The sequence below is a fragment of the Eptesicus fuscus genome, chromosome 3 (genome assembly GCF_027574615.1).
Source record: "Eptesicus fuscus isolate TK198812 chromosome 3, DD_ASM_mEF_20220401, whole genome shotgun sequence".
Lineage (NCBI taxonomy): Eukaryota > Metazoa > Chordata > Mammalia > Chiroptera > Vespertilionidae > Eptesicus > Eptesicus fuscus.
In genome coordinates, this window is record NC_072475.1 from 101,387,611 (window position 1) to 101,396,577 (window position 8,967).

Below are 8,967 nucleotides of genomic sequence, written 5' to 3' on the forward strand. Positions count from 1 at the left end.
GCCTTTGTTATGACCTACCTACCATGACATGCCCAGTTATAAATTTATGATCAGATTATCCTATGAAGTTAATTTCCATAGAACCTTTTTTGTCACACTCTACTTTACTGAACTAGCTTGATATGTCTTATTTACAATCTCATGATATAGAACTTTAAACTTATAAACATTAATGCTATTCATCAAAGAACTAACAAAAGCTGAAAGAAACAATGTAGAGAAAAAATGTTTTCTGTTGACTCTGATGCCACATAAATGTTATGCCAATTAGTTAGTGTAAAAATTTATGGTAAGAGTTGTTCTGGTCTCTAATTCAATGTGTAGAATAAGCTGTAATTTTCTATGATGTTTTTATGCCTTAGCATTAAAATAGTTCCAGAAAGAAAATCTCAGGACATACAGAGTACTATATGGACTCATCATGAGGTAAGTAATAAGAATTATCATAAGATGAGTAATTCCAGTGGACCTTGACAATCAATTGTAAGTGCCATTCAAGCCAATAACATTAGAATGTTTTCTTGAAATCATGAAAAAATAAGCTGAAACACTAATTGGATACAGAGAAGATTTTCAAAATCTGAAAAGTGTTACTTAGCTTCCCTAGATAGTTTCCGCATTTTTGAGTTCAGTAACTTTTTTATTAAAGAAAATTAACTCAGAGAAGACACAAAATTGCAGCTAAATAGGCAGAAGTGTCACACACCTCCTCCTGGGGCCAGGCAGGAAAAGCAACTAAATTGGAAAACTCCACCATGAATTAACAAATTAGACACAGCTGAGGAGATAATTTTCAATAAGGAAGGGAAGAAGATGCCTAGAGAATGCCACTTGCCAGCCATTACCCATGAGGAACGAGCACCATGCCCTGGCAATGAGTGGCACAGTAACTCCTGGCAGGCTCTGAGACATCTGTAGGGAACGCTCACCAGAATGACATCCAGCACCAGGCCTCCTCACCAGCATGCTAGAACCCAGCTTCCTAGGATCCAGCTCCAGGACCCTGCAGTGAGTGCAAGCCAGGGAGGACATTGTGCGCCCACCCTCCTTTCCCCCGGCCTCAGATTTGTGCTGCTAGCCTGCCCCAGAGCCCCCTGGTGCCTGCTTTACCCTGAGCCTAGGGACTTGCTACAGGGATGACATGGAGCAACCCAGAGCGCACAATATTCTGGGCCACAGGAGAGCATGAACTGTGTGACCCAGAGCAACCCACACTCACTTCATCACTGCCTAAAAGGGGGCTACACAGAGCAACACACCACATGCCTCACTCAGGGCCATAGGAGAGCTCAGACTGTGCAACTCAGAGCAAGCTGTGCACACTTCACCCCAGTGCCCAGGACAGATCTGCAAGAGAAACCTAGCATGCGGATCACTCGGGGCTACAGGTTATTGCAGACTGTGTGACCAAGAGCAACCTACTCCAGCTCCACACTGGGGAGGGGTGAACTGGAGCAACCCAGTGCATGCTTCACTCCAGGATATAAGAAAGTGAGAACTGTGCAATCCAGAGCAACCCACACCCACTTCTCCCTGACCCCTGGGACAGTCCTGAAAGGGTTACATTGAGCAACCTAGCACATGCCCCACTCGGAACCACAGGAGAGTGCTGACAGGGCAACCTGGAGCAAGCCCTTGTGCCCAGCCAGGGACCACAGGACTGCACTTCAAATCTGCTGCCAGAGTGAAATAAGGTGCCACCCCACCATAGGTCACAGAGTAACACAGCAAATTGCATGCCAGTGGGCTCTGGGACCTCACAGGAAGTCAAACAGTAGAGGAACTGTGCATGCACTCCCATCACCCTGAGAATCTGAAGCAGACAACCGAGGGACCAGATCTGTGGGAGAAGGGGATACAACTCAGAGAAGGGATAATAAAGGCATGAGACTCAAGGCAGATCCAGCCTCTGGCTAACGATTTCTGGACCGTAACTCTTATACTGCATTCAACCTCTCAACCCCCAAACAGGGTGCCCAGGGCCAGAAAGAGACAGTAAAAATGGGGAGACAAAAAAACAACCACCCAAGGATACAAAAGGAGAAAGTACCAGAAAAGGAACTAAATGAAATAGATAAATGCAATATGTCAGAAAAAGAATTCAAAGTAAGGGTCATAGTTGCAAAAGCAGCTAGATGAGTAAATCAACAACTTATGTAAGAATCTAAAGAAACAAAGAAGGATATACCTACAATAAAAAACACAATGGGATGTTTCAACAGTAGACTAGAATAAGCAGAGGATCGAATTAGAGGGTTAGAAGCAAGCGCAGGAAATACACCCAATCTGAACAGCAATTGGAAAAAAAAATTAATAAGCAGAAGAAGAACTTAAGGGAGCTTTGGGACAACATGAAATGAAGTAACATCCTTATATTAGGGGTGTCAGAGGGACAGAAAGAGGAGCAAGGATTAGAAAACCTATTTGAAGAAATAATGACATAAAACTTTTCTGATTTGGTGAAGAAAAAGTCACACAATCACAGAGAGTCCCAAACATGATGAACAACAACAACAAAAAAGACCGACACTAAGACACGTGGTAATTACAATGGCAAACGTTAATGACAAAGAGAGAATCTTAAATGCTGTAAGAGAGAGACAGGGAGTAACCTAAAAAGGATCTCCCATAAGATTATCAAATGATTTCTCAACAGAAACACATCAGGCAAGAAGGGAATGGAATGAAGTATACAAAGTGAGGAAAAGCAAGGGACTAAATCCAAGAATACTCTATCAAGGATATCATTCAAAATTGCAGGTGAAATCAGGAGCTTTGCAGACAAAAAAAGGCTAAGGGAGGTTTTAACTACCAAGCCAGCAATGCAAGAAATGATAAAGGGACTGTTGTAAAAAGAAGAAATAGAAAAGGTAAAAGAAACACAGGCATAAAGAATAAAAATGGCAACAAACAAGTACCTATAATAATAACTTAAATGTAACTCATTTAAATGCTCCAAACAAAAGACATCAGGTGACTGAATGGATAAGAAATAATGACCCATACATATGCTGTCTATAAGAGACCCACCTCAGAACAAAGGAATCACACAGACTGAAAGAGAAGGGATGAAAAAATATTGTTCAGGCAAAGGGAAATGAAAACAAAACAAAACAAAACAAAAAAACAGCTGGGGTAACAATATTTATTTCTGACAAAATAGACCTCAAAGTAAAGACCATCACAAGAGATAAGAAAGGCCACTTCATAATACTAAAGGGATCAATAAAACAAGAGGATATAACTCTGATAAAAATATATGCACCCAATATAGGAGCATCCAAATACATAAAAAGAAAACCTTCTGGAAGATATCAAGGGAGAGATTGACAACAAAATAATCATAGTAGGGGGTTTTAATACCCAGCCGACATCACTGAATAAAACCTTTAGATAAAAAAACCAACAAAGAAACAGCAATCCTAAATGAATCACTAGATCACATGGAATTAATTTGACATCTTCAGAACATTTCACACCAAAGCTATAGAATATACATTCTTCTCAAGTGCACATGAGATATTTTCAAATATAGACCACATATTGGGACACAGGCAAAGTTTCTTCAATTTCAAGAAGACTGAAATCATATCATATCAAGCATCTTCTCAGATCATAATGACATAGTATTACAAATCAACAACAATCCTAATATATAAAAACCCAGGGTTGCAACATCCAAAATGACCGAAGGCATGACCGACCAGAAGTCAGTGCTGGGTTGCCATGGAGACCCAGCACTGACTGCCCACCACTCTGGCCACTGAAACCTAGCACTGACTGCCAAGGGGGTCGCAGATCAGGCCTGGAGAGAGGCCTGGAGTGTGAAGCAGTGTCTGATCTGTAGCCTCCGTGGTAGCTGTTGATCAGTCCTTGCCTCTCTCTTTCTCTCAGGACCTGGCAAGCAGCCACGCCTCTCTCTCTCTCTGGCCTCCACTGGGGCTGCTGACCACCTTTCTGATCAGGCCCATTGATAAGCCCAGAGACACTGACTGGCATAGAAACTGACCAATCAGAACCAAATCTGGGTGAAGTGTGAGGAGGCAATGGCTGCCTAGGAGGCGGAGCTTTTGATGCTGACTGGAATAGAAACTGACAAATCAGAATATAATCTGGGTGAACTGCAAATGCAGAACTAAAGGTGGGGCTGAGGAGGGGTTTAAGAGTAACTGCTGTTTGGTGTAAGGTGTAAGAAAGCGGTTCAATTTTTTAATGACTGGTTTGGCAGTATGGTGCATATGGCTGGCTATCAGTCCAGCTATAGGGATTATGTATTTTTGTCTTCCAAGAGCATTTTATCCTTATGAAAAAGGCTTTTCTCCACAATCTAAGCAATCCTATCCTATATAATCTATTTATACTATTAAAAGGGCAATATGCTAATTAAACCAGGTCAACCAGCCATCTTTCAGAAGTCTGACTTCCTTCTGGACAAAGCCCTGGTGGCGGGTGCGAAGGCAGAGGGCTTAGGGGCGATCAGGCTGGCAGGAGAGGGCAGTTAGGGGCAATCAGGCAGGCAGGCAGAGGGGTTAAGGCAATAAGGCAGGCAGGCAAAGGCAGTTATGGGTGATCAGGAAGGCAGGCAGGTTAGCGGTTAGGAGCCAGCAGTCCCAGATTGTGGGATCGGGCCAAACCACAGGTCAGACATCCCCCAAGGGGTCGCCGATTGGAGAGGGTGCAGGCTGGGCTGAGGGAACCCATCCCCTGACCCCCATGCATGAATTTCGTGCACCGGGCCACTAGTAAAAACAATAAAAAACAAACAATACTTTGAGGCTAAATAGCATGGTAATAAACAATAAAAAAATCAAATACTTGGGGCTGAATAGCATGCTATTAAACAATGAATGGGTTACCAAAGAGATCAAAGAGGAAATTAAAATAAATGACAATGAAATGTAAGTGAATGACAATGAAAACATAACAATCCAAAACCTATGGGACACAGTAAAAGCAAGTCTGAGAGGGAAGTTCTTAGCTCTACAGGCCTACCTCAAAAACAAGAAAAAATGGTAATAAATTATCTAACTCTGCAACTTAAAGAATTAGAAAGAGAGCAGTAAGAAAAGCCCAGAGTGAGCAGAAGGAAGGAAAAATAAAGATCAGAGCAGAAATAAATGACATAGAGACCAAAAAAACAATACAGAAGATCAATGAAACCAAGAGCTAGTTCTTTGAAAGGATAAACAAGATTGATAAACCTCTAGCCAGGCTCACCAAGAAGCAAAGAGAGAGGACCCAAATAAACAAAATCTGAAATGAAAGAGGCAAAATAAAAACAGACCTCACAGAAATACAAAGTATTGTAAAAAAGAAAATACTTTTTCTATCTACTCATATGTTCCCTGACACTACAATTGTTGTCATATCTTGGCTGTTATAAATAATGCTGCAATACATATGAATGTACATATATCTCTTTGATAAACTGATTTCAATTCTATTGGACATATATTTCTATGAGTGAGATTGCTGAATAACAGAAACACAAAGTGACTTTACAAAGCTGATCTGTGTTCCAAGTACAAAGTACCAGGCATACCTTTTGAATATGTACACTATTGCTATAAATCATTCTTTAGGAATATAGTAGAGGCCAAACTTCAAAGATTCCAGTAATGATTAGAGGTCTTATGACAAAGAACTCTGTTTAAGGTTAACATATAAAGTGCAAAGTTCCTAATATTCAAAATGTTATGAAAATTCCTATATTAAAGAAAAATTCTGTATTTATTTGAAATTTTATTTTAAGTGGGTGTCTTCTATTTTTATTTCCTAAAATTGACAACTCTAACTGCAGTTAGAGAACATTGAATCATTTCAACTATATCAATGATTGAAAGAAATGTGGGTATAAGGATTTCAACACAGAATATAAATATTTTATCTATTGGAATTTTTGGAATGGCAAAAAAAAAAAAATGAAATGAGAGGGAGGAGAGGGAAACAAGGCAAAATAAAGGTATGTTCATAAATTCCCTAATCTTTAGTAGCTAAAGTAAAAATACACCATAAAAGTTAACATGCAAATAATAGATGCATATTTAACTATAAAAATGTGCACACTGAGGCAGTTAATAACATTGACTAAAATTAGATGACTAAAAAACAAAACCTAGATAAAAATACTATAAAATATACAATAATATGCTGGAAATAAAATCTAACATGATTGTCACACAACAAATGACTCTCTTATTTGTTTTCCCAAAGTAAGGGTCTATGAGAAATACAACTTAGACAACCTAATTTAGAAAATTAAAAACCAGGATGTCACAGTTTACAAAAATACATACATAAAGATATCTAGGATTGAGATATTTTATCAGGCAAACATTAAGTCAGGCCACAAAATATTAGACAAATTGGAAAAGCATATATTTTTTATTTAAGTTTCAGTCCATAATGTTACAGCCTCAATAGGCATAAATCAAACTAGAGATAATATATAGGGTAAAGGGAAGATAAATTCATTAGTCTTGTCTTTCCATCCATGAAAATTAAGGAGTCAAAATAAGTAAATACCTAGGATATCTACGGTACATAGCTAATAAACAGACAATAGTGTACACCAAGCTCTGTATCTTGAAAAAAGAATAGCATGCAATCTGCTTTCAAGTACCCATTGATTACTTATAAGGAGTGGAGATATTTTTAGGCAAAAAGAAATATTTAATTAAATTCTAAATGTAGAAAAAAGACAGGGTGCATTCTCTCATTACTCTGCAAGTAATTATAGTAAGAACAACAACAATAACAAAGCCATCTGAAAATAAACAACAACAACAACAAAACAAAACAAAAAACACAGAAATCTCTCTTCTTGGCTCATAGAGAAAATCCCATGTAAAATTGAAAAATATCTGAAACAAATTCAAAATATCTTTTTAGACATAATTCACAAATAAACTCCTAGAATATGATATTTTTTCCTTATGTTACATGTGGTAACATTTGAGATACAAAAATCCACATAGCTACATAGCCAGTAAGGAGAGGAGTTGAACTTAAACTCTATTGCTTTATTTCAAATTTGTTCTTCTACATTGCTCATCAATGCCTTTCAAAGTATCAGCATCTTTTTTCCTTCATCTGCAAATGAAGGACTTGAATTAGAAAATAATAGCTAGTTATATATTGCTTACAATAGGGCATATAGTGTTACAGGTATTTTCCATGCATTAATATATAATCTTCATATAAATTCTATGAGATAAATATTATTATGATGCCTGATATAGAATGAGGCAAAAGTAGGTTTACAGTTATTAGTATGGGAAATAATACAATAATTAACAAATAATAATACAAGAATAAACTGTGTTTCATGTACTCACAACTATAAATCTGCTTTTGCCTCACTCTATATAAAGGAGAATAAATGGAGACACAGAGTTAGATAACTTGTCTAACTTACATAGCTACTTAATAGTCAAGTCAGTGTCTGAACCGAGAGAGTCTGGTTGGCTGTAGAATTAGCGACATTTAGAGGTCATCTGCTTCCAAGGTACCTTCTACTTCTAGAGCTCTGTAAGACACATACCTTTGTATTGATGACATGAAGTTAATTTATAAATGAAACTAGAGGCCTGGTGCATGAAATTTGTGCATGGGAGGGGGGGGTGGTGTCCCTCAGCCCGGCCTGCACCCTCTCCAATCTGGGACCCTGCAGGAGATGTCTGACTGTCGGTTTAGGCCGACAGCCGGACATCCCTCTCATAATCCGGGACTGCTGGCTCCTAACCACTCACCTGCCTGTCAGGCTGATCACCCCCTAACCACTCCCCTGCTGGCCTGATTGATGTCTAACTGCTCCCTTGACAGCCTGATCGCCCCCAACTGCCCTCCCCTGATGGCCTGGTTACCTCTAACTGCCCTCCTCTGCAGTCCTGGTCTCCCCCAGCTGTTCTTCCCTGCAGGCCTGGTCACCCCCGACTGCCTTCCCCTGCCAGTCTGGTCATCCCTAACTGCCCTCCCCTGCTGGCCTGATCACCCCCAACTGCCCTCCCCTGCTGGCCTGATCACCCACAACTGCCCTCCCCTGGTGGCCATCTTGTGACAACGTCGTGCAGTGCTGCCTAGGTTTTTATTATCTAGGATTGTACAACCTCAATAACAAATAACTGTGAATCTGCTTAATAATCATTTTTGTACCATGTTTAGAACAGAGTACTAGAATTGTATTCCCTGATTATGAAGAATTTGGAAATGAATCACACAGTTGCTTTACTACTTACAGTTAAAAATTATTTCCTTCCTTCTTCCTTACTATCTATAATAATAAAAGCATAATATTCTAATTAGACCAGATGTCCTTCTGGATGACCTTCCAGACAAAGCCAGGGCTGCAAGGGAAGCCCGGGTCCCGAGTGCAGGAAGGAAGCCAGTGCTGGCAGCCAGGGGTAGGAAGGCCTACTCTTGCATGAATTTCATGCATTGGGCCTCTAGTGTAATAATATTTCTTTATTATTTTGAACCTGAAAAATTGAACCAGAAAAGGTAAACCTATGTCAATATATGAAAGACAGTAATCACAGTGATAGACATCAACATTAAAGGAACAAAAGAAAGAAAGAAAAACAAGGTGGGTCAGACATGGTCTTTAAAAATCCCTCTCTGACCAGAGGTTATGGCTTATGATATCTACTCCAGAGTCTCAGAGTATACTGGTGTAAAGGAAAGTTGGCTCTTATTTTGAATGTCAGTTTCTATCATGATAATATGACATTTCAAAATGTTAAAAGTACAACTGCTTATTAGAAAGTTAACCCCAAGTTTGCCTCTGAATTCCTATAAATGATCTTTACTTGATAAATATATAAAAGCTTTAATATTTTATTGGGTTGAAAAAAAATAATGTACCTTAATTAACCTATAATTCTGACAAGATAATCTTAATTTTCTGTAATTTGTATGAGTTGGAAAAACCACTTAGAGATATTTGTAATATTATTGGCATTCTGGTCA